We start from the raw sequence: 27,749 nt of genomic DNA on the forward strand, positions 1-27,749 counted from the left end.
ATATAGGTTTCTCAAGAGGCAGGTCAGGTGGTCTGGTATTCCCATCTCTTTGAGAATTTTCCACAGTTTATTGTGATCCACACAGTCAAAGGCTTTGGCATAGTCAATAAAGCAGAAATAGATGTTTTTCTGGAACTCTCTTGCTTTTTCGATGATCCTTGTAAATGGCTGATAGGAGTGAAGATGGAGCAGCCCTTTTGGAGGACTCCAGTCAAGAACAAACACTATGCAATTCCATGCCTTGACATACATCTCAAAGAAATTCTCTCAAATGTGCATGAGGAAACATATTGAAGGGTGCTCATCACCTCAAAATCTGTGATGGCAAAGAATCAGAAGCAATCTGGGTGTCCACTCTTGCTGAGTAGACAGGAAAAATAAGGATTTTGTACACCACAGTGCTGTAAAGCAGCTGAGGTTGCTTTATGTCTTACATGTAAGAATATGTCTTACAATACATTGCTGCCATTACTTATTATAGACCAGAGTGGAACAAACCCAAATGTCTACAACAGATGAATGGATAAATAAAATGTGGTATATCCATACAATGGAATATTGTTTGCAATAGAAATAGGTGATGTACAGACCCATGCTAAAACATGGACAAACCTTGAAAACATTATGCTAAATGAGAGGAACCAGAAACAAAAGATACATGTTGTATGATTCCATTTATGTGAAATGTCCAGACTAGGAAGTCTATAGAAACAGAAAGTAGATTAGCCGTTGCCTACATGCTAAGTTGCTTCAATCGTGTCCGACTTTTTATGACCCTATGAATTGTAGCCCTCCAGGCTCCTCTGTCCATGGGATTCTCCAGGCAAGAATACTGAAGTGGGTTGCCATTTCCTCCTCCAGGGGATCTTCCCGACCCAGGGATCGAACCCACCTCTCTTATGTCTCCTGAATTGGCAGGTGGATTCTTTACCACTAGGGCCACCGGGAAAGCCCTAGCTATTGCCTAGGGAGGTGGCAGATGGAGGTTGAAGGGCAATGGGAAATGACAGCTAACAGGTACAGATTTTCCTTTTGCGGGTGATGAAAATATCAAAAGCTTAAATGGTGATGATGGTCTAACAACTCTGAATATGCTAAAAGACACTGAATTGTACAGTTAAATGGGTGAATTGTGTGATATGTGAATTGTATTTCAATAATGGTGTTAAACTTAGTATGTATATTTTAGACAATTATATCTCAATAAAGCTGATATATAGATATATTGCTGATATATAAAGCATCTATCTATTTATTTGGACTTCCCCGGTGGCTCAGTGGTAAAGAATCGGCCTGCAGTGCAGGAGACGTGGGTTCAATCTTGGGTCGGGAAGATCCCCTGGAGAAGGAAATGGCAACCCACTCTAGTAACCTGCCAGGAAAATCCCATGGACAGAGGAACCTGGGGGCTACAGTCCATAGGGTCGCAAAGAACTGGACATGACTGAGCAACTGAACATGCACACATCTATATATTTATCTATCTATAATCTATCTAAACATATTAGAGACATGGATGATTTCAGGGCTGGGACCAGAGAGTTAAGATGGGCTTAAAATGAAAGGAACATGTCAAAAGCACACAAAAGCCAACTTAAAGGATCTCCCAATGTCCAAATCTGGGACAATTTGATCAACAAAATAAATAAAGAGTGTAATGAATCATAATCCACAAAATAAAATAAGAACTCATGAGTCCCTACAGATGTAAACAAATGAATGAATGAATGAACTAGCCTCTGTCCATGGGTTTCTCTAGGCAAGAATACTAGAGTGGGTTGCCATTTCCTCCTCCAGGGGATCTTCCCCACACAGGGATCAAGCCTGAGTCTCCTGTGTCCCTGCATTGCAGGTGAATTCTTTACCACTAGAGCCACCTGGGAAGCCCAATAAATAGGGGAGAAAGCAAAATCTTTAATACAAGAGAAGTCTAATAACGTTTAAAAAGTGTGGAAGGAACAGTTGAAATAGAAAAAATCACTATCTGGAAACACTACAGTAACAACTGTATCAGGCATGAATCATTAGTGGATGCTAAAATTAGTGAGTGAAACCTTGGTGAAACACAGAATATTTGTGAAGATATTTTGAGTGTCTCGTCACAAGTTAGTTATTAATTACAAAGGTGAAAATAGCAATCTTACAGTGGAAGACACCACCTTAATCAAGTGATAAAAGTTAATATCACCAATAATATGATATACGAACATCCCATACCCCCTGTCATGATGGACTGGGAAGGCTGCATCACTTCTGAGGTCCTTACCAAAAATGCATACATTTAATCTAATCTAATCTAATCCTAAATCTAATCATGCAAGAACATCAGGAAAACCCAACTGAGGGACATTCTATAAACTGACCAGTACTCTTCAGAAGTGTCAATGTCATGAAAGACTGGGACAGATCGAGGAACTATGGTAATTTAGAGGAGACCAGAGAGACATAATAATGATAACTAATTGTATTGAGGGATCCGAGAACAGAAAAAGGATATTAGGTGAAAAACTGGTAAAATCTGAATAAAGTTCAAGGTGAAATTTGAATAGATTAATAGTATTGTATCAGTGTTGATTTCCAGGTTTTGATAGTTGTACTGTGATCATGTAAAATGATAACAATGGGGAAGGGGGGTGAAGAGTATATGAGAATTATTTGTATTGGGTCTGTAACATTTATAAGTCCGAAATTATAAAACAAAAAGTTTAAAAAATTAAAAGCACATATTGCTGTGTGAACAGGAAACAGAATGAAACATACAACATAACACCCTTAGATATATTACAAACACATGCACACACAACAATATATTTTACCAGGACAAACAAAAGGCTGCTGCTGCTGCTGCTGCTAAGTCGCTTCAGTGGTGTCCGACTCTGTGCGACCCCATAGATGGCAGCCAACCAGGCTCCCCGTCCCTGGGATTCTCCAGGCAAGAACACTGGAGTGGGTTGCCATTTCCTTCTCCAATGCATAAAAGGCTGCTGCTGCTGCTGCTGCTGCTAAGTCGCTTCAGTCGTGTCCGACTCTCCGCAACCCCATGGACTGCAGCCCACCAGGCTCCTCTGCCCATGGGATCCTCCAGGCAAGAGCACTGGAGTGGTTGCCATTGCCCTCTCCGAACAAAAGGCTATATAACATTAAATATTAGCTTGATTCCCTGAGAATGGTGACTACGAAAAGAAAAAGAAATCAACCAATTCATCAGGAAAGGGAACTTAACTTGGACCCTAGAAGTTTTTCTGGAGGGGGCGGGATTGGATTTAGACCTTGCAGGATGGATGGAGAGACTTGGGAGAGGTAAGGGGTGGTCTGAAACCGTGATAGTGGCAAAATGTGGAAGACAGAGCTAGATGGGATTTGGAGGCCTGCTTTGAGCGAAAGGGCATAGTCCAAAGGGGCTGGGAGTTGCAGCTGGCTAGAGGGACTCAAGCTCTGGAGATGCCTTGAGGGCCAGCCTCCTCTCTGGCCATTTCATCCCCTCAACTACTGCCAGGACGTGCCACAGGGATTGAGCCCTTTCCTGCCCTTTACCTGGTATTCAGGCCTCATTCTCTTCTAAAGATCTCCTTGCTAGCATATCTCTGTCCTCTGGATGTTGGCATACACTGTGTTGCCTCATGATCAGGTCCAGACTGGAGTGTAGGTGAAAGTCCAGGCCTTTTCCCCAGACTGGGGCTTAGCAACAGGCTTGATCAGGGGCTGGTGCCTCCATTACTTCCTGATTCCCCCTAACTGTAGACCTCAGTGGTCCCAGCTGGGCCTGTCCTACTGTATGGTCACCTGTTCAGCCTGTAGCTTGACCTGGGATAGCCCTGACATCGACCCCTCTATACAACCAACCACTGCAGATGAATAGCTGAGGCTGAGTAGTGAAGGAGAATTACACAGCTCAAAATAGCCTGGAGTTAAATCTCCCCTCCGGGTCCTCCCCACCATTCTATGCAAAAAAAAACCTCTTCCACCTGAAGAAAAAAATGGAGGTTAAGGTTGATTATGCCCAGCTCCCAGAGAGTCCCAGCCTCTGGCCGATCTCTAGAATTCCTTGCCCCAGCTGTTTGCTGCTGCTGCAGTCGTGTCCGACTCTGTGCAACCCCATAGACGGCAGCCCATCAGGCTCCCCCGTCCCTGGGATTCTCCAAGCAAGAACACTGGAGTGGGTTGCCATTTCCTTCTCCAATGCATGAAAGTGAAAAGTGAAAGTGAAGTCGCTCAGTCATGTCCGACTCTTAGTGACCCTATGGACTGCAGCTCACCAGGTTCCTCCATCCATGGGATTTTCCAGGCAAGAGTATTGGAGTGGGGTGCCATTGCCTTCCCTGGCCCCAGCCGTTTAAGAGATAACTAATCCGGACAACCTTGGAGAAGAACAGGCCCCCTTAAGACAGTAGATTTCCACATATCTGCCTATATATACTTACTCTTTTCTTGGGTTAGGGCAGCAGCTCACTAATCTGACTGCTGCCCTGTCTTGCCTCATTAAAGGTGATCTGTTCTGTAAAGTGCCGGTCTCATTCTTTTTCCAAACCTGGCGTTCTCTAACTCCCTTACCCTACACGCAGGGAGCAGAAAGGGGCCCAGAAGGAGCAGGTACATTGGGTACTCAGAGGGGAGGAACCACCCACCCAGAGGCTACTGAACTGCTTGGGTGCAAATCCTGCCTCCATGGATTACTGGCTGTGTAAATTTTGGCAAATAACTTAATCTCTTATAGTCTAGATCCCATATCTTTCTAATGAAGGAGAACAGTAGAATAATAATACCTACCACAGAGGGTTATTGTGAGAACTAAAAAGATTATATGTATTTAGTAGTTAAATAAGATAATTAAAATAAGATTATGTATTTAGTATGGCTTCCCTGGTGGCTCAGTAAAGAATCTGCCTGCAATGCAGGAGACTGGTGTTCCATCTCTGGGTCGGGAAGATCCCCTGGAGAAGGGAATGGCTACCCACTCCAGCATTCTTGCCTGGAGAATTCCATGGGCAGAGGAAGCTGGCGGGCCACAAAGAGTAAGACATGACTGAATGACTTTCACTTCTTTTCCTGTATTTAGTGTTCGGCATAAATCAAGTCCTCAGTAACTGTTAGCTGCCATTATTATCATTAGATGTTCTCAGTCCTGGTGCTTGGGCTCCCAGAGCTGGAGCAAGACTATAGCTCAGAGGAAACATCACCTTGGCTGTGGCTCCGATTCGGAGGAGGTATGGGGGTGTGGAGAAAGGGGTGGGAAGAGGGCTTGGTGAAAACATGTGCTACTTTGGTTTTTTGTTTTGTTTTTTTTTTTTTGGTTGTGCTGCACGTCATGTGTGGTCTTAGTTCCCCGACCAGAGATAGAAGGGATCAAATTGGTTCCTCCCCCGACCTCTGTGCAGCGGAAACGCTGGGTCTTAACCTCTGGACCGCCAGGGAGGTCCCTCTATTTATTTTATATAGTTGTGACAAAAATAAACTATACAGTATTAGAGGAGATAGTAAATCTTTCATTTGTATAAATAAACTATTTTCACATTTTAATGACACATTCGATCATCTTTTTTGGAATATACATTTTACATAAGGTTTTATGCTGGAAATGGCTACACACAATTCCTGATCAGGACTTCTCATAATCTCTTCAAAATCTGATTGTGGCTATTAATGAGAACTTTTTTTTTCTCAAGTAGGCGGTGGTAAATGGAAAGGAAAAATTTATGAGTTTTTCTCACCATTAGCCAGAATTTCTATTTCATTCTTGAAATCATTTAAATCCAGTTGAACATTTTAATGGTTTTTAAATGATGATTCTTTCCTGAAGTTATTCACATTATTCTACTCCATTAAAATTTTTGTCTTTATGATTCAAATTACATTACCAAGGGAATAACTTTTAACCTCACTTTTCCAAAGCTCCAAAAACTTTCCAGAGTTTTTGCTTGAACCCCCCAAACTCTGCCAGTTCACATTAACCTCTTTTCACATGATCCTTACAAATTTCTATAAACTATATTCAGGGACCAAAAAATTCAGCTAATCTCTCCACAAATCTGTCAGGTACCAATTGACCATGGAAAAAAACTTTCAATTTTTATTGTGGCTCACAAACTTTTGAAAATATTCTTCTTCTGACTCAGCTCACACACACTTATGAAACAACAGAGAAGAATGTTCTGAGCCCTTGTCTTTATACAAAGTTGAAAACAGGAAAGAGGTTAGTACCTTGTATTTCATTTCACCATACTGATAGTACCATTTCCCATGGAAATCAGATCAAAAGGCAAACTCTTACAGATGAAGGCTCCTCTGTACAAAACAATATATTACTTAAATCTCAGCTTTTCAGGACATCTTCCTGTCACCATGGCCTCACTCACTACACAGACTTGTTTCAAAATGTTCATAAAAATGCAATGCATGATCCTGGATTGAGTCCTTTTGCTATAAATTTTAGGCTATTATTAAGATAACTGGTGAAATCTGGATGGGATCTGAGAATTAGGTGATAGTGATGGATCGACATTAATTTCATGACATTGATGGGTGAATTGTGGTTATGTAGGAAAATATCCTTGTTTGTAGAAAAGCACATTGAAATATTCAGAAGTGATGGGTCACTAGGTCTGCAACTTGCTCTCAAATGGTTCGGGAAAAAAATTCTCTGTACTGTTCTTGCAACTTGTCTTTGTGATTGCTCCAAAATAAAAAGTAATTCATGAAATATTTGTTGGAATAGTTTAACACAGAATCATCTGTTTTGTATTGTTGCTTCTCTCAAACATTTTGTATACAAATCAGACATTTAAGCTGAGGAATGAGGGCTTCTTGGGCATTCAAATCCAAATGTGAGATGATCCTCATGAAGTAAGGCTTCCCTGCTGGCTCAGTGGTTAAGAATCCGCCTACAATGCAGGAGACCTGGGTTCGATCCCTGGGTCAGGAAGATCCCTTGGAGAAGGAAATGGCAAACCACTCCAGTATTCTTGCCTGGAAAATTCCGAGGAGAGAGGAGCCTGGTGGGCTACAATCCAACAGGTCACAAAGACTTGGACATGACTGAACGACTAACACTCATGATGTAAACACCATTCATGGACATGGAGCTGGTTTTGGAGATATGATGACATTGCATCTTTACCCCAAAAGTCCATTATGATATTGTGATGGTTAATTTTTTTTTCTATTTATTTATTTTTGGCTGTGCTGCATGGCTTGCAGGATCTTAATTCCCCTCATCAGTGAAAGTGCCCAGTTCTAATCACTGGACCTCCAGAGTATTACCTTGTGATGGTTAATTTTATGTGTAAATCTTACTGGGCCATAGGGTGCCTAGATATTTGTACATTGTTCCAGGTGTGTATGTGAGAGTGTTTCTGGATGAGATTAACATTTAAATTAGCAGACTGAAAAAAGCAGATTGCACTCTCTGATTGAGTGGGCCTCATCCAATCTGTAGAAGGCCTGAATAGAACAAAAAGGCTGACCCTCCCCCCCCCCAGATAAAAAAGAATCCTTCCTCCCTAACTGTCTTCTAACTGGGACAGCAGCTGTTCCCTGCCTTTAGACTCAAAGAAAACAATGGCTCTTCCTGGGTCAGTTGGCATTTGGGCTGGAACTACACCATTGATTCTCCTGAGTCTCCTACTTGCCAACTCATCCTGCAGATCTTGGGGCTTGTTAGCCTCCATAGTTTTATGAGCCAATTCTTTCTAAAAAAATCTCTTTATCTATATATACACATCCTACTGCTTCTGTTTCTCTGCAGAGCCCTAATCCTGATTTTGATAATGAAAGCAGTCTAAAGGAACAGAATTTTAAGAATGAATTTCTGAATTGGTTCTGGGGTTTCTTGAATTGGCTTTGTAATCTGATTAGCGTTTTGAGACTGGTGGCTACTTCCCTGGTGTCTCAGATGGTAAAGAATCTGCCTGCAATGCGGGAGACTGGGGTTCAATCCTTTGATCAGGAAGATCCCCTGGAGAAGGAAATGGCAACACACTCCAGTATTCTTGCCTGGAGAATCCCATGGACAGAGGAGCTTGGTGGGCTACAGTCCATGGGGCTGCAAAGACTTGGACACGACTGAGTGACTAACACACACAATGACCATCCCAGTAGTAAAGAAAGCACTGATAGTCCATGAACTGCTCATAGAGACACACAAACTATTACCAGTGGATACTCCTAATCAACTACTCATAAGAAGCAAGGATCTATATATTTTTGAACATTTTTCTTAAATTAATGAATATAATGAGATTGTCTGGTTGCTTCTAAGGCTGATCTACAAAGTGGGGAAAGTAAAGAAGGAGCTCAAGAATTTGAAATTCCAGCACAAGAGGCACATAAATGACCTGGCAGGCTCTAGGTGTACCCTGGAGGTCCTCATCTCCTGTAGTTCCAGGACTGAGATTGCTGAAAATCAAACCCAGATTCTCACCCTGCAGCTGGTTGAATTTCAACACAAGTTGAACTCCTGGTCTTACAAGGTGTCCCCTATTAAAGTGAGAGAGAACTGATTGGTAAGGAATAAGATCCTGAAAGTTGGAATGGTGAGGCCAGGTCTCCTACAGGAACACTGCCAAGAGTTCATACTGTTAATCTTTCTCTCAGCCTCCACAAAAGGACCTAGAGCTTTTACTAGGGTAACTGTGCATTGAGTAACAGGGAATAATCAGATCTCTGGGGGGACTACCGGACACTGACTCTGAACGGACATTATTTCTAGAAGACCACTGTGGCCCACCAGTCAGAGTATGGGCTTATGGAGGTCAGGGGATCAATGTAGTTTTAGCTCAGATCTGTCTCACAGTGGGCTGCATGGGTTCCCAAACCCATCTTATGGTTCTTTCCCCAGTCACAGAATGCATACTTGCAGTAGATCTACTCAGCAGCTGCCAGAATCTCTCCATTGTTTCCCTGATCTGTGAAGTGAGGGCGATGCTGGTGGGAAATGCCAAGAGGAAGCCACTAGAACTGCCTCTACCTGGGAAAATAATAAACTAAATGCAGTACTGCATTCCTGAGGGATTGCAGAGATTAGTGTCACCATCAAGGCTTTAAAAGATGAAGGGGTAGTGATTCCCATCCCATCCACATTCAGCTTTCCTATTTGGCCTGTGCAGAAGACAGATGGATCTTGGAGAATGACAGCAGATTGTTGCAAGCTTGAGTGAGTGGTAGTCGCTCAGCTGTGTCTGACTCTTTGTGACGCTATGGACTGTAGCCTGCCAGGCTCCTCCGTCCATGGAATTCTCCAGGCAAGAAAACTGGAGTGGGCTGCCATTTCCTTGCAAGCTTAACCAGGTGGTAACTTGGGTTGTAGCTGCTGTACCAATGTGGTTTCATTGTTTGAGCAAATTAACATATCCCCTGGTTCCTGATATGCAGTTATTCACATAGCAAATCATAATATTTAAGTCATGGGATGTCAAAGAGAAGAGGAGACATCATACAAGGACTTTACCTCCTCTTCTGGGGAAGGGGTTAACTCATTTTTGCTGTACACAGGACGGCTGTATCATGTTAAGTAGAAGGATAACCTTTGTATTATCTTCATTTGGAATATGCTAAGTCATTTCAGTCGTGTCCGACTCTGTGCGACCCCACAGACGACAGCCCAACAGGCTCCCCCGTCCCTGGGATTCTCCAGGCAAGAACACTGGAGTGGGTTGCCATTTCCTTCTCCAATGCATGAAAGTGAAAAGTGAAAGGGAAGTCGCTCAGTCGTGTCTGACCCTCAGCGACCCCATGGACTGCAGCCCTCCAGGCTCCTCCATCCATGGGATTTTCCAGGCAAGAGTACTGGAGTGGGGTGCCATTAAGGAGATGACTATGAGTGTCAAGTTGACAGGGGGTAAACTTGTGATGGTTAATTCTATATGTCAACTTGACTGGGTTACAGACTGCCAGCTATTTGGCCAAACATTATCTTGGGTGTTCCTGTGAGGGTCCTTTGGGATGAGAGTAACATGTGAATTGGTAAACTGAGTAAAGCAGATTGCCCTCCCCAATGCGTGTGGGCCCCATCCAATCTGCTGAAGGCCTGAATAGAACAAAAAGTCAGACTTTCCCCAGAATAAGGGAGAATTCTTTATGCCTGATTGTCTTTGAACTGGAACATCAAGCTTTTTTCTGCTTTTCAATTTAAAATGAAACACTGGCTCTTCCTGCTTGCCCACTCACCCTACAGATCTTGGGGCTTGTCAGCCTCCATAACTGTGTGACCTAATTCCTTAGGTCTATTGCTTTTGTTTCTCTAGAGAACCCTAACACAGATTTGGAAACAAATATTTTTTTATAAATTAAATCTATTTATATGTAAGGTTCTCAAATTTGATATTTAATATTAGGATGCATTAAGAATACTTAAAATGAACTTCACGAACACTTAAAAATCTACATATGGTAAATGAAATATTAATTTCTGGTTAATTTGATAACGAAAATTCTAAAAATTCTAAATATTCAAAATAAATAGTATACTCACATAATGAATATATTCTGAATAACAGTGTTTTTAAAGTGGTGTGTGTGCTAAGTTGCTTCAGTCATGTCCGACTATTGGCGACCCCATGGACTGTAGCCCGTCAGGCTCCTCTGCCCATGGGATTCTCCAGGCAAGAATACTGGAGTGGGTTGCCATTTCCTCCTCGAGGGGATCTTCCCAAACCAGGGATCGAACCCGCATCTCTTCTGTCTCTTGGCAGGTGGGTTCTTTACCATTAGCACCACCTGGGAAGCCCTTTAAAGTGGCAAAGGCCTATAATCAGCCCATTCTGACTTAATTATATGATACCATTATTACGTTTTCATATTTTTCTAAAAGTAGAAGATAACTCAGCATAAAATTCCATAAAAAATCAGCATATGGTTCACTGTTAAATGCATATTTCATTTGGCAAAGTACTGCCAGACAGCCCTTCAGCATGGCTACCGAAATCTACACTCCCAGGAGCCATGCAGGTGGGTTTGTAGGTCCTTACAGCTTCATCAGCACTGGGCATTATCCTGTTTTCTAATTTTGTCAGTCTCATAAATGTAAAGTCAGATCTCACTGTTATGTTAACTTCTCAGATTTCCAATATCTTGAATACCTTGTCATATACGCTCTTGGCTTTTCAAATTTCTTCTTCGGTAAACTGTCTATTCTGTGCTTTGCTCAACTAGTGGTGGTGTTTGTTTTTGTTGATTCACAGAAAGTCCTTGGATGTTCTAGATATTAAATCCTTTGTTGATTTAAACATTGCAAATATCTTCTCCCAATCTGTAGATTATCTTTTACCTTTTCCCCGTGTCTTTCATCAAGCACAAATCCTTTAATTTGATGTAATCAAATCAATCAACTCTTTACCATATGAATTATAGTCTTGCACTTTTATCTAATAAGTCATTCCAAGCCCCTAGGTCACAAAGATATCCTCCTATAATTCCTCTTATTAACATTAGAGTTTTATCTTTCACATTTAGGTCCTCTATCTAGAGTCCATTTTTTGTATGTGGTATGAGGTAGGGGTCTGTTTTTATTTTTCTCCAAGTCATGAGTCAGGTTTTTAAACACCTTCAAAAAAGAAACTGTCCTTTCTCCATTGATCTGTTATACGCTAGGTTCCTTTATATCCACAGGTCTGCATTTATACTGTTCTATTGGTCTACTTTTCCATTTTTGTGCTAATGCCACAGTTTATATTACTGAATTCAAAGAAACAAGAAAGAAACAATGGTAAGGCAGAAATAAATGCCATAGAGAACAACAGACAATGTCTTTGAAAAGATTCATAAGGGAGACAAATCTCTGACAAAGAGTAATAAAAAAAAAAGGGAGTGGGGGAAGAAAATTACAAAAACAAGATGTAGAATGAAATTCTTTTAAAAGAAGAATGATGAATGATATGGCAATGAATTTGAAAACCTGGATGAAAAGGATACATTCCAAGAAAAATGTAACATGTTAAAATAGACACAAAAGTGAGGTCTTGAATAGGCCAGTGAGTATAAAGGAAACCAAAGTGGTAGTCAATGAACTCTCCTTCACCACTACTTGATTTCGTGGGTAAATTGTAGCAAACTTTCAAGTTTCTGATCTTATGCACAATAACAAAAGAGTGAAACTTATCCATTTAATTTTTTGAGCTTAGTGCAACCTAGATTGAAAAACTAGGTAAGAATCCATGAAAAGAAAATTCTAGGGCTGTTTCATTTATGAAATGAAAATCCCCAACAAAATGTTAGCTAACAGACATTAACAGTGTATTCAAAAATATAGATTAATTATTACCAGATACAGTTTATCCCAGGAACATCAAACATTACCATATAAATGGTCTAAAGGACAAAAGCCTTTAGATTTTTCTGCATCAATTGAATTAACCATAAGATTAGTTCAATTGATGCAGAAAATCATTTGATATATTCCTTTTATGTTGTAGTTAGTGCATTATCTTGATTTTTAAGAACTGTGTAGATGGGTTCCATTAGTAGCAGATTTCATTTCAGGAAAGTAGAAGGTACATTGGGTCTGATGAGTTGAGACTTCCTGCTCTCAGATGACATTGAGGCATATTGAGGACTAACGGAACAGTCTAGTTTCCTTACAGATGCTGGGGCCTGGGAAGGGACAGTCTACGTTATTAGTTGTTGATGGTGGGTGAAGGCAGTTTTGGGGAACTGGAGTGTTCTGAAACAAGAGAAACAAAGAGATGCTCAATCTCAAATGAGTCTGAGATAGATTCATGGAGAAAATGAGGTGGGTTCAGAACTCTGAGATGAAAGGGGTGACATATTCATTAAAGTGGTATGGGTTCAGAACGTGGTGGCAGACCTGTTGGCTCTTAGGAATAAACTGCCTTTCTTACCGGGAGGACAAAGCTATTGCATACATTCAGAGTTGGTATTAAGATGCCATGTTTGAGTGGAGAGTAAAATGGTGGCTCAGACGGTAAAGCATCTGCCTGCAGTGCAGGAGACCGGGGTTCGATCCCTGGGTTGGGAAGATCCCCTGGAGAAGGAAATGGTAACCCACTCCAGTACTCTTGCCTGGAAAATTCTGTGGACTGAGGAGCCTGGTAGGCTACAGTCCATGGGGTCACAAAGAGTCGGACACAACTGAGCGACTTCACTCACTCACTCACTGTACAGCACAGGCAACTACACTCATTATCCTATGATAAACCATAATGGAAAAGAATATTTTTAAAAGAATATATATATATAGATGAGATGGTTGGATAGCATCACTGATTCAATGAACATGAACTTGGGCAAACTCCAGGAGATGGTGAGGGTGAGGGACAGGGAAGCCTGGTGTGCTGCAGTCCATGGGGTCTTGAGGAGTTGGACACACCTGGTGGCTGAACAACATACATATATGTATCTGAATCACTTTGTTGTACAGCAGAAATAACACAACACTGAAAGTCAACTATAATTTTTAAAGATGCCATGAGCCTGGATTGGTGAGGGTGGGCTTGGGGAGAATGGATACATGTATATCTATGGCTGAGTCCCTTCGCTGTTCACCTGGAACTACCACAACATTGTTAACTGGCTATACCCCAATACAAAATAAAAAGTTAAAAAAAAAAAAAATAAGATGCCATGTTTGAGGAGAACATTGATGATAGGCTCTTTGGGACAGAAAGGTAAATATACGCTGTGTAATTTTTACAAAAAAAATATTTGACCGCATTGAGTCTTACTTGCAGCATGCAAGGCCTTTTGTGGGGTGCACGCACTCTCTAGTTGTGGTTGGCAGGCCCAGTAGCTGCAGCTCGCGGGCTTAGTTGGTCCCCGGCATGTGGAATTTTCCCAGACCAGGGATTACACTCGTGTCCCCTGCACTGGCAGGTGGATTCTTATCCACTGTACCACTAGAGAAGTCTGCAAGGAATATTTCCAGTTGATATGTTAGTAGACACACAGGTTAAGGCAGGAAGGCACATAACACAGTAATAGGGAGCCATTTCATAAGATTCGGGATAATTGGCTTTATCTCAATTTCAGTTCCAGTAAACAAGTTTAACGAGCAAACTGAGCATGGGGAGATTAGGTGGAACAGGTGGCCTTAATATTGAGGGGGAAATGCGTATTTGCCCATCACTGGAGATGGGGATGCTAGGATTGGGAGCCAAAATGAGATATTGTGGCCAGAAGTGAGCTGAGTAGACTCGGTGTTACCCTCATGATTCTTCTCCAGGCTGAGGATGGCTGAGGTTTACACAAGCACTCATTTTCCCAACTGCCGGGTTTTGTTTCTTGTTTTTAAAACTATAGAGGCAATTTCTTTTCTCTCTTTTGCTCTTATAAGAACATGACTATAATCTCTTGCTTTCTCCACTGGTTTTTTTTGTTTTATTGTGAAATGGGCTGATGCACCAAGTGTTGCATTGGAATCCTTCAGGAACACTGGGCAGGAGTCCACAAATCAAACCTTGGAGAGATGACCACTCAGAGGGGCCTTCAAAATCTTCCGCCTTGGGAAACCTTCTGTAGCAACCCTTTATTATAATAATCTTCATGTGATTTGACTTTGCACCTGTTGATTTTGAAAAGATATGTAAGGCCCAGCTGCTTTATCATATTCAATATTAAGGGGCAGAAGGTAAAGGAAACTGTCATTATCTTTGACCACTGGACTGGATGTCTTTTTATTTACTTATTCATGCATCCCATTTTCTCTTCATTCTCCGTTTACGTTTCTAACCCTCTGCCTCCATAGGCAGATATTCTAATTTGTTTATTGTGATTCTCTTTGATTCTATGTGTTGTGTCAGGTGTAAATGTTATTGGGGTTGAAAACTGTGCTTCTTCAAAAATTTTAACTGCATTCAACATATAGAAAAGTTTCTAAAACTTATTTATACTGTTTGTTGTGTTGTTTAGTTGCTAAGTCACGTCCGACTCTTTGCAACCCCATGGACTGTAGTCCGCCAGGCTCCTCTGTCCATAAGGTTTTCCAGGCAAGTGTTCTGGAGTGGGTTGCCATTTCCCCTTCCAGGTGATATTCCTGACTCAGGGATCAAACCTGTGTCTCCTGCACTGGCAGGTGTATCCTTTACCACTGAGCCACCAGGGAAGCCATTGTACAGTTTAAGAAAGAGTAATAAAATATCCAAGATTCAGAACTGGAACTTTACAGTATTTTAGAAGCTGCTTTGTATCTTCCTTCCCCCAAGGAAACCATTATTTTGACCTTTATGTTCTCATTCTCTTGCTTTCCTTGAAAGTTTTGCCCTAGACAATAATATTGTTTTGTTTTGAAAATGGGTGTGGCCAGCACACACCTAGCTGGTTACTAAAGCTGCTGTTGGGTGAAGATGCCCGAAAGCGGGTAAGCTGAACAGAGTCTCTTGGTCATAGTCTGGCTTCAGCTTCCCTAAGAGTTTATGAGAGCTAAGTCTGGGAAGGTCAGAGGGTAAGGTCACATGTGAGTTCAGGGAAACACACATGGCTCACCACAGTCAGGGCACCAGCAGGCTGCTGTGCAGACCAGAAAAATTAGTTTGGTAACAATTTGGTAAAACATATTGTCTGGTAACAATATGTTTGACAGGAAGTGGGCCCCTCTAACTTTTCTACTTCTCATCTCCCCGTGACCTGCCCCAACTTCCCAGCATGGGCAAGAGTAGGAGACAGCAGATAATTTCTGTTCGGTGGAATGTATGTCCACATCTGATTGAGGCTGTGCAGTGCTTGGAGGGAGGATGTGCAGGAGCTTCAGCAGCATGTGGTCAAATTAGCACAGAAAAACTACAGATACTCTGAGGCAGGTTCCCCTAGGCATTCTGTCCCCAGGTTAACAGAGGACAGGTGGGGCTGTTTCCTCCTTAGTGAAGAGCAGATGCTAAAGGATGAACACCACAGAGAGTAGGTAAACTAAGACAAAGGAATACGTGCTTTCTGTTTATTTTTTCCTTTTTCCCTTGCTTGTTTTATTTATTCCCTATTATCCACACCCCCGTTCCATGCCAAATCCTGCCTCACAGGCATCTCTTTGAATGTGTTTAACTTATATCCTTTTAAGGGGCTTCCCTGGTGACTGAGATGATAAGAATCTGCTTGCAATGCAGGAGACCGAGGTTCGATCCTGGGATTGGGAAGATCCCCTGGAGAAGGGAATGGCAACTCACTCCAGTATTCTTGCCTGGAAAATTCTAAGGATAGAGGAGCCTATCGGGGCACAGTCCATGGGGTCGCAAAGAATTGGACATGACTGAGCGATTAACACATACCACATACATATATATACCCTTTTGAGTTCTTTTAAGATGTATATTTGGTATATATGTGCATGTATTTGTAACTTATGAGAATAGTGTTTTGTTTTACAGCTTATTATTTTTCATCCAGTGCTACCCGTATTGCTCTGTGTATGTCTAACTCACCGATCTAACTGCTGAAAGGCCAACTATGGAGTGTATCCCCTGGTGACAGCCAGAACGACCCCAACTCCCCACTGTTGCAAATCACACTATAACAAACATTCTCCTGCCTGACCTGTTATGGATCTGTGTGAGAATTTCTTCAGGTGGCACATGAAGATATTGACTGGATTATGTATTGCCACATTCATCTCTGGGATGGCTGCCCAAGTCCCTTCTATCATTAGAAGTGCATGAGGGTCCTTAACCTCACATCCCTATTACAGGACACGGCATGATTGTTGTTCAGTTGCCAAGTTGTGTCTGACTATGCAACCCCATGGACTGCAATGTGCCAGGCTTCCCTGTCCTTCACTATCTCCCTGAGTTTGCTCAAGCTCGTGTCCATTGAGTCAGTGATGCCATCCAACCACCTTACCCTCTGTTGCCCCCTTCTCCTCTTGCCCTCAATCTTTCCCAGCATTAGGGTCTTTTCCAGTGAATCAGCTCTTCACATCAGGTGGCCAAAATACTGGAGCTTCAGCTTCAGCATCAGTCCTTCCAATGAATATCTAGGGTTGATTTCCTTTAGGATTGACTGGTTTGATCTTCTTGCTGTCCAAGGGACTCTCAAGGGTCTTCTCTAGCACCACAGTTGGGATGACTGAGCTTTCTAAAATTTGGCCATCTATGAGATCTAACAGAGAAGGCAATGGCACCCCACTCCAGTACTCTTGCCTGGAAAATCCCATGGATGGAGGAGCCTGGAAGGCTGCAGTCCATGGGGTCGCTGAGGGTCGGACACGACTGAGCAACTGCACTTTCACTTTTCACTTTCATGCACTGGAGAAGGAAATGGCAACCCACTCCAGTGTTCTTGCCTGGAGAACCCCAGGGATGGGGAAGCCTGTTGGGCTGCCATCTATGGGGTCACACAGAGTCGGACACAACTGAAGTGACTTAGTAGTAGTAGTAGCATGAGATCTAAAGTGAAATCTCCTAATTTCATTTTGTAGTTTTTTTATAACCAATGCATTTGCATATCTTTTCTTATGCCTGTTAGTTTTTTCAGTTTTCTACTTCAGCAAATCGCTTGTTTGTATCCTGTGGAGGCCCCTCTACTGTTTTTCCTATGGTGGCTCTATCGACAGGACTGATCCTGTAGGAAGGCTGGACCCTAACCAAAGCTTCTGTACTCTGTTTCAGGTTCTGCAGTGCCTTTATATTTCTATATGAATTTAATTTAAAAAATTTTTTTTTATTTTATTGGCTGCATGGTATGCAAGATCTTAGTTCCCTTACCAGGGATCAAATCTGTGCCCCCTGCAGTGGGAAGTCTTAATCATGGGCCACCAGGGAAGTCCCTCCATACGAATTTTAAGATCACCTTGTCCAATTCTGCAAAAAAAAAAAAAAAAGAAGCCTGCTAAGACTTTTATAGGGATTATGTTGAATGTACAAATTGGTTTGGGAAGAATAGACATCTTAACAATTCTTAGTTTTCTGACCCATGAACAAGGTGTATCTTTCCATTTAATTTGGTCTTCTTTCAGCAATACAGGTGTACAGGTCTTTCTGTCAGATACATTCCTAATTCATACTTCTAGATGTTATTATGCTGAAATTTTAAAAATTTCTATGTCCAATTGTTCATTGCTATATACAGTTGGTATATATAATTGTTTTGTGTATATTGATCTTGTATCTTGCAACTTGGGGAATTATTAGTTCTAGTAGTTTGTTGTTTGGTAGATTCAATTGGATTTTCTACAAAGAGTTACATCTTCTATAAAAAATAAAGTTTTATATAACTATAAAAATATAATTTAACTCCTTTCCCATCTGAATGTCTTGCCTTTTTTTCCTCTCTCTTTTCTTTTCTTATCTGATTGCACTGGCAAGAACCTCCAGTACAATGCTGAACAGAAGCGATGAAACCAGACATCCTTGTGTTGTCTCTGATGTTGGAGGGTAAAACTTTCAGTCTTTCACCACTAAATGTAGTGTCAGCTGTGGATTTTTTGTAAATGCTCCATGTCAGGTTGAGAGGTTCCCTTACATTCCTAGTTTTTTATTTTTAAATCAGGAATGGATATTGGATTTTGTCAAATGTTTTTCTGCATTTATTGCAATAATCATACGGGATTTGGAGGGGGATTGTTAACATGATGAATTGCAATGACTGATTTTCTAATGTTAAGTCAGTCCTGCATTCCTGAGACAAACTCCACTTGGTTATCTTTCAAAATATATTGTTGGATTTGATTGGATAAAATCTTGTTTACAATTTTTGCATTTCTTGAACTTTCACTTTTGACACTTTCCTAAAATATGCCTCCCCACTAAGCACTTACTTTCAGTATGACTCACTCCTCCTGTTCATATCCTCTAGATTCTGTCTGAGATAGTTACTAAGGCTGGGACTTTCCCTAAACTCAGAGGGGGCCCAGAAGAATTTAGAACAATGACTGAAAGCATTTCTGATGTGGTCAGTCCTACCTCTGAGAGTGTGATTCAACTCCTGACAGTAAACTTGCTTTCCAACAGACTCATGTCCTCAACCTGAAGAGCCATCACACCCTTTAAAAAGCCTCTCAGTACCTGACAGCTTAGTTCCAAAAGAGAATTATTAAGTGCTTAGGAAATCCCTTACCCTAGATTGCCTCCCCTGGTGGCTCAAACAGTAAGGAAGCTGCCTGCAATGCAGGAGACCCGGGCTAGATACCTAGGTCAGGAAGATCCCCTGGAGAACAGGATGGCAACGTACTCCAATATTCTTGCCTGGAGAATTCCATGGACAGAGGAATCTGGCGGGCTATAGACTATGGGGTCGCAAAGAGTCAGACACAACTGAGCGACTAACACTTACTTACTTATCCTAGATTAAGCCTCACTATCAGTGATCCCCCATTTGGTATTGTTCTGGTCCAATGAGGAAATAGCCAATGTGGGTCATCTCTCAAGAGGGGTTTACCCTTCCTGTTTTCCCATTGAAGAATCCTAAACCATTCTGACTGCCTAATGAACTTGATATCCCACAGCCTAAAGTACCCAAATAACCCCTCTAAATTCCCAAATTTGTGTTTTTTGAGAATGGTTTTCATTTCTAAGAACGCTTACTACCTGCCAGTCTCTAAACACATTAGATACATTTACTCATTTAATACCCTCAATAACTATGTGAAGTAAGTACTATTAGTATCCACATTTTTATAGAAGATAAAACTAAAGAATATAGAGGTTAAATGACTTGTCCAGCTATGAAATGGCAGATCTAGGATTTGAAGCCAGGCAGTCTGGAATACTGCACCACCATGCTATCAAGTGGCAAATGTGGCACTGACGCATGCTTCACAGTAATGGAGCCCCTCCCTCAATATCATATAAACTCCAAGTCTTCAGAATATGTTATGTTTTTGGTATCTGTGATGCCTCTGGCCACATCTGGTAGCCAGTAAGTTTCTCCCTGATACCCAAATACACATACTTAGAAACAAAAACTATGCAAGGAAAAGAACACTTTTTTTGAAAGACACTATTATTTAATGTCCTCAGAGTGACAAGAAAAAAATACTGCATTCATGAAGCAAGATCAAGAAGCTATACAAAGAAACATTCAAAGAACAACAACGATGAAAAGCCCTTAGAGTTAAGCAACAATCAAAGAAAGATCTTCAAAACAGCCAGAGAAAAAGAACACCTGAAAAAAAAAGGCAAACTGACAGCAGACTTCTCAACAGCAACAGTGGAAACCAGAAGACAGTGCCACAGTATTTTATAAGTGTTAAGAGAAAAAGAGGTAATTCAGAATTGGGGACCCAGCAAAACCTATCTTTCAAGAAGAATAAAATATAATAAAGGCATTTACAGATAAATACAGATTCAGACAGCTTCCTGTTAAGAGATCTGCACTCAAGGATCTAAAGTATTTATTTCAAGAAGGAAACTTATCCCCAAAAAGGAGGTCTGAGGTTTAAGAAGGAGGGTGAGCAAATAAAATAGTAAATAATTATTTAAACACTGACTGCACAAAATAATATTGTTAATGTCCATCTAGTATACATGTTAATATCTTCCTTAGAAAAGAAAGAACTAAAATAGTAGACAAACATAACATGTAAATTGGGAGACATTAGTATTTGATAAAATCCTCGTATTGTTTGGGGTGGGGGATTATGATACTATTTAGACTTTACACTGAATATTTATGGTAAATTTTCTAGACTAACCACTAGAAAATCTCTGGAGGGACTAATCAAGAAAGAGAGAAAAGGCACAAAATAAATAATATGAACAACATAAAAGATAAAGCAGAAATTATACAACAAGAGGATACAATTAATTTGAGAACTTAGATGAACTGGACCAACTAATTTATTTACTGGATGAGCCCTCTAATAACTCTGACCAGACACATATGGTAGATGACCAAAGGTGCAAAAATCCTAAAGAATTTATTAGCAAAACAAATCTAGGAGGAGTAAAAAAAGATTTAACATAAGATGAAAATGTTGGGTTCATTCCAGAAATGCAAGAGCCAATTAACATTAGAAAGCTCCTGTAACAAGGCAGCCCTGTGGCTCTGAGGGTCCAGCTCAGTCCTCTTTGTTAGCCTCAGAAAGAGGGGGAAGCTAAAGGTAGGTCCCCTGGGGAGGGGGGAGTCTCTTGAGAGGGCAGGCTGGGGAGGGGTCCGAGGCTTGTGAAGGCTCCCACCTCGCATATATACCCTGTTACAAGAACATACTCTGAGGTAGGTGCAGTAACTTCATTTTACTAAGGCTTTTAAAAAGGTTAGGAAACTTGACCAAGGTCCCAGTGTTTGTAAGTAGTTGAGCTATAATCCAAATCCAGGTTGGTCTGGATCTTCAGCTCATGTTCTTAACCACTAGGCCATTCTCCCTTTAATACTGGTGTTCAGTAAATGGTGGTCAGGTGCCAAGTACCTCACATATGCTTTAATACCCACAACTATTCAAGGTGGGTATCCAACTCATTTTACTGATGAGTAAACTGACACTTAAAGAGAGGACAGGTGACATGGCTAAGGTCACACAACCAAGATATGGGGGCTCCATACTTTGAAACTGGGCTTGCCAGACTCTACAACTAACTTGTTCTAGATTATTAGAGGTATGAATTAATCCTAGAGGAGGTTAACCCTAACGTCCGAGAACAAGATAGGCAGGCCCTGTCCATTCCCTAAAAGATGAATAGTCTTTATGTCATGGTTGATATCAGGAGTCAGAAAAACTCCTCTCCACGAGATCTCTATACAAGTTGTTGAGGGAGACTCCATAACCTCCAGGACAGTGGGAATGACCCCAACCCCAGGGGAGGTACAAAGGAAGCAGGTAATATAAACACTATCATCTATTTAAGGAATACAGGAACGTTGGAAGCTGGTATGGACAAGTCTGAGGACAGTCGTGTCCAACCAACTTTTCATTACTTTTCTGGAGTTTACAGATTAGCATGTCAGAGGAGGTCACAAACTCCTCATGTCAGAATTTTGGTCTCCTAGAATGATCTCACAGAAAAAAAGGTGAACACTGAATGCAATTAGACTGGTGTACAGCACATTGTTTCCCATCTTTGGGCCTTTGCATGCTGTACCTTTTGCCTGGACTGCCTTCCTCTCCTCTTGCTAGTCATCTAGAAGATTCCTACTCATCTTTTTTAGAGTCAGTTCACGTACCACCTCTTCCAAGAAGCCTTCCTTGCTACCCTGAGCTGGGTTGTGTGTTTGATAGGGGCTCTCACAGTCTCTTGTATCGTCACAATTACTGCACTGACCACTGCTCTGAGTTGACGGTTCTGTGTCTGAGAACACGCCTGTTCGTCTCTGTGTCCTCAGTGTGGGACAGGAGGCCTGATACATACTAGGTGTCCAGTCAACTTTGCTGCAGTGAACTTATAACTAGTTGGCTGGTTAAAACCAGTGTGACAATGATTAATGAACTGATGTTGGCCCAGAGAGGGTGTCTCTAGGGGCATGCCACAGGGACCTGTGTGTATTGACAGCATTCTGATGAAATCAGTGGGTTACAAAAAGCCAGGGGAGTAGGCCACACATTAAACAGAATTAGTATCTAAACAGTCATGGGTAGACAGAAACACTGGAGCCATGCTGGCCCACAAGGGGGTTAGGGGAAAAGCCAGGATTAAAACCTCACAACCTGTTGTAGCCTTTACAATGGAAAAAAATTTTCTGAACTGAAACTTACCTCCCTGAAGTGTCCACCATTATGACAGCACTTACTATGTTCCAGGCTTTATACCAGCTGCTGTACCACCACCCCCAACCTAAATACTACAGAAAAAGTCTAATGGGGGTGATCTGCTTGGCCTGGGGACCAAGAAACAGTTTCTCACAGGCTGGAGAAAGGAGGATCCTAGCTGGGACCAAAAGGCCTAATGAGAGCAGCGGCTTTGGTTTTCACCAAGTAAACAGGTAGGCATGACAACACAGCAGTCTGAGGGCTGTTTGAGAAAGAGGCTGGTTCACCTTCAAGAGCCCAGGGTACAGAGCCAGTCATAAAGATGGGGTCTTGTTACTACCCTATCAACTCTGAACCTGCTTCTCAAAAGAATCCAGAAGCTATCCTCACTGCTTTTTTACAGCCCCTATCCTTCTGAACAATGACACTCGAGCTCCTCTGCATGGCACGAAAGGCCTTCATGCCTAGTTGAGTTCTCAATGCGTTTCTCCCTCTATCCTCCACATTAACTCATTCATTAATTCACTCAGTTTATTCCAAAAATATTTATTGAGTGTCTATTAAATATGACTATGCACTGTTCTTAGCACTAGAGAGACAACTATGGACAAAACAAGAGTCCTTGCTTTGTGAAGTTTACAGTCTATTGTGGAGAGACAAACACTGATCACAGTAAATAAATACAATATATCAGGTGGTCATCAGTGATTTGTAGAAAAATATAACATAGAGAAGGATAAGGGTATAGAAAGTGCTGGTGAATGGGGCTATTTTAGATATATCAGTCAGGGAATGCTTCTCTAGGGAGGTGACATTTGAGCATACTGGAAGTGACTGGGTAAGTCATCAGATTATCTGGGAAGAAGCATATTCTAGATGTGAGACTAGCAAGTATAAAGGGTCTGAAGTTGGGAGGGCGGGGGTATCTGACAGGCTTAAGGAACACAATGTGGTTGGAGAACAGTGAGTAACGGGGAGAGTGGAAGATCAGAGAGGTGATGGGGACCAGGTTGTGTAAAGACTTTTGGGCCATGGTGAGGGCTTTGGCTTTTATTCTAAGGGAGCTGGGAGCTATGGGAGAAATTTGAGCAAAGGAGGGACATGATCTGATATGAAATTTAAAAGAATATCAGAGAAGAACTAGTAATGGTATTAGAACACTGGGCAAAAGAAAAAAAAATCCAGTTACTAAGAAAACAAAAAGGCATACAACAGAGGATATGTAATCCAACTGTACTATGTAGTTGGATGTGAACAATATTTATAACACCATACTTAGAGAGACAATGATTACTGGTTGAATAATAATTGTATAAAATGTTTAAAGAAATAATAAATGCAATCACAAACATGAGCAAGCAACAAGAGATTAGGGATGACTGGGAAGATTAGAAAGTGAAATACATGAAGTTTGTATAAGTGAAAAAACATAATTCTTGAAATAAAAAACTCAGTGGACAGATTAAACAGCAGATCAGACACAGTTGAAGAGAGAAGCAATAAGCTGAAAGACATAGCTGAAGAAATTGCCTAGAATGAAGTTCAGGAAGACAAGATAATAGAAAACATCAATGAGACATTATGAGATATGGAAGATAGAATGAGGAGGTCCAAAATATGACCAACTGAATTCTGAGAAAGAAAATATAGAAAGAATGGAAGATAGGCAATATTTGAAGAGACAATGGCTGAGAATTTCCCAGAAATTATGAAAAACATAAACCCAGAGGCATGAAGAACATCTCCAAAGTATAATACTAAAAAAGAAATACATATGTAAACACTGATAGAATGAAACTGCAGAATCCCCTGAATAACCACCCCCCAAGAAAAGAGAAAAAATAGCAATTAGACAGATAGTGGACTTCTAATATTACCTATAACAAACTATGTTTTAAGAATGAGAATAAACAAATTCACATATAATAAAGACTAGGAGAATTTAACACCAACAGACATGTACTGTAAGAGCAGTTAAACACTGTAATCATAATGAAGGAAAATGATCCCAGAATGATGTCTGAGATGCAAGAATGTACGCATGTAAATCCAAACACATACTATCTAGGTAAAATATACTAATGATGTTATATTAGTGAGGTTAGGGGAGAAAAAGGAACAAACAAACATACTCAAAAAAATAACATGTAGTTACGACAGGAATAACTAGAGTTGAAGGCTTCAAAGGTTCCTGAATTCTTCAAGAGGGAGGTTAAAATACTGTTCAACTTTAAACCTTGTAAGTTAAACATGTATGGTAAAATTTCAAGGATAACCACAGAAAGAATGGGAAAAAAATTGGCAAATTCCAAAGAGTAGGAAGGAAAAAATTAATCAAAAAAGCAAACAAACAAATTTCAAAACTATAAAAGCAGGCAAAAAAAAAGAGAAAAATGAAGCATCAGAAGGCTGGTAGTAGGAAATAGAGGTTAAAAAGTATGGTGGCAGAAACAAGTCAAAATATATCACAATAAATGTAAACAGACTAAAGTCATCATTAAAAAAGAGATCATTAGATTAGACTTTTTAAAAGGTCCAACTATATGCTATTCCCAAGAGATATAATTACAGTATAAAGGCATGAAAATGTTGAAGAGTAAAAGGATGGAAAATTATATAACACACAAATCCTAACAAGAAGAAAAATTTGTGTTGCTATATTAATGCAAGATAAAACAGACAGGAAGAATGCATCATCAGGAATAGAGAGGGTCATTACATGCTTACCAGGAATATATAACAATTCTTAATTTGAATATTCCTAATAAAATACTCTCAAAAATAAAGGAAAAAGAACTACAAGGAGAAATAAACAAATCACCATCATAACTGCATATTAATATACCTTACAATTATTGGTATATTATTATCCAAAATTCAGTTTATATATAGAAAATGTGAACAATACAATGAACAAATTTGATAACAGACTTATATAGAACTCTGTATTCAACAATTAGAGAACATACAGTCTTATAAAGCACATAGGAGACATTCAAAAATATTGATCACTAATAAGCCATAAAACAAGTCTCAATAAATATCAGTTTTTAATCACACAGATCACATCCTCTGACTATAATGCAATTAAGACAGACTTCAGTAACACAGAGATAAATTTTAAAATCTCCAAATATTTAGAAACACACTTCTATATAACCCGCAAGTCAAAGAAGTAACCATGATGGAAATGCTGAAGTACTTGGAACCAAACAGTAACAAAATATGACATGTTTGAACCTGTAGAAAAGCAGTAGTTAGAAGGAAAGTTATGTCCTTAAATGTGCAAATAAGAAAACAAGAAAGGCTGAAAATTAATGAGCTCAGTGTCAAATTTAAGAAATTAGAAAAATAACAACAAAATAAATCCAAAAAATGTGGAAGGAAGGAGATCAAAAAAGATAAGAGCAGAAATTAAAGAAATAGAAAACAAAGACAAAATAGAGAGAAGCAACAAAGCCAAAAGCTGGTTCTTTGAAAAGACTAATAAAATAGACAAACCTCTGGTGAGATTGATCAAGAAAAAAAGTGAGAAGGCACAAATTACCAATATTAGCAATGAAAAAGGAGACATAACTACAGATTGTATACAGCAGAAAATAAAAAAATAAGGAAACTTTATGCCAGTAAACTTGAGAAGGCAGACAAAATGGACCAATTCCCAGAAAACTATAACTTAGCAGAATTGATTCAAGACGAAAAAGAAATCCTGACTAGTCCTGTATTAAATGAAGCAATAGATACAACTCTTTCTACTAAAAAACAAACACAAGAACAAAAAATAACAGGAGACAATTTCCCAGTTGATAAGTGGATGACAGGTAGGTGAAAAAAATACTAATCCCCTTAGACCTGGAGTGTCCACACAGGACCTAAGGCAGTGGAGACCCTAGGCAGGCCACTTCTCTCTATGGGCAGCCTCCTGTTGAGATCCTTAGAGGGTGGCCCTTAGTGAAATGGGGTCTGACAAATCCCTTTGCAGTCCCTAAAGGTGGTGAGCATGAATGAGTAACATCCAGCACTCAGTTATAGCACTGCGCTAAGCGGGGCCAATGAGGAGCTCTAAGACTTGGACAGCCTCTTCAGTAGCCAGCTTCTGTAGTCTTCTGCTCACTGAGGACAAGGGGCCCGTGGAGCTGCTGGAGAAGTCTGTGTTCCAGTTGCCAAGAAATACCACACACGACCCAAGTTGTGACTGGATGGGGTGGGGCTGGGTGCAGGGAGGCCAAGCAGAGGCTTCTGGAGAATGTAGCTCCAAGGAGAAGCCCTGAAACTGTCTTCACGATATCAGATACTTCTATCCGTTTGAAGCTGATGAGCCCTTTTAATGGTGTCCAAGCTAGCTGCAGGGTGATGGTTCTAACAATGATGCATGTTCTGCAAATAAGAGCTTCATCATTATTTTGAAACAGTTAATACAAAAGAGTTCAATTGGATCTGAAATCTAATCACATTATCACAAGAAATTTTTAAAAATATATTTGTCAGTGAAACAAAAGCTGTTAGATATCATTTCACTTGTTAAACATTTTTAAACAACTTAGAAGTTGGTTTTAAATACTTTATCACCTAATTGTACAAAAAAAGATTTTTACTGATGGTGACTGTTAAGAATTTGAAGAATACTTTATTAAAAAGTCTTGATCAGGATTTGTGTGTAGCCATTTCAAGCATAAAACTTGATATAAAATAAACATGTTAAGGAAGCAAATTTCAAGTTTTAAATTAAAAATTTTGAAAATATTTAAAGTTTAATATTAAAGTTTAATATTCACTCAATATTAAAAATGAAAACATCAGACCAAGGTGGTTTCACAGGAGAATTCTACCAAACAGATCATTCCAATAGCATCTTCCAGAATATTGTAAACGAGGGAACACTGACTCATTCTATGATGCAAGCAGGACTTGATGCCAAAAGCAAATAAAAACAGCCTGAGAAAGGAAAATCAAAGACTGGTTTAACTCATGAACACAGATACAGAAATCCTAAACAAAATATTAACAAACTGAATCTAGTATCATATAAAAAGGAAACGATCATAACCAAGTTGTATTTACACCAGAAATGCAAATGTAGTCTAACATGTGGAAAATCTATAAATGTCATTTATCACATCATCAGATTATTGGAGGGAAAAAATATAATCATCCTAAGAAACAGAAAATGTATTAGATAAAGAATACAATACCCTTT

At 40.3% G+C, this 27,749-nt stretch overlaps 1 pseudogene across 8 annotated transcripts in view; it reads right to left on the reverse strand.

The window, feature by feature from the left end:
* The window catches only part of LOC147340335 (palmitoyltransferase ZDHHC3 pseudogene), a 73,955-nt pseudogene that overhangs the window by 24,384 nt on the left and 21,822 nt on the right, over positions 1 to 27,749 (reverse strand). Inside the window, exons 3-4 of one of the 8 annotated variants that reach the window (XR_015159328.1) lie at positions 17,637 to 17,732; positions 1 to 14,509 (exon numbers count right to left, since the gene is read on the reverse strand). The exon at positions 1 to 14,509 is cut by the window's left edge and continues 16,120 nt beyond it. The exons of 1 other annotated variant lie outside the window; for it this stretch is intronic. The product of XR_015159328.1 is annotated as a palmitoyltransferase ZDHHC3 pseudogene, transcript variant X1 (transcript). Of the gene's footprint in view, positions 14,510 to 17,636; positions 17,733 to 23,082; positions 27,488 to 27,749 lie in introns of those variants that run through there. 6 more of the 8 variants (XR_015159331.1, XR_015159334.1, XR_015159329.1 and 3 more) reach the window with 6 other exon arrangements.

Source organism: Bos grunniens, chromosome X, assembly GCF_055505025.1.
Source record: "Bos grunniens cultivar Pamir isolate PY7600 chromosome X, Bosgru_T2T1.0, whole genome shotgun sequence".
NCBI lineage: Eukaryota > Metazoa > Chordata > Mammalia > Artiodactyla > Bovidae > Bos > Bos grunniens.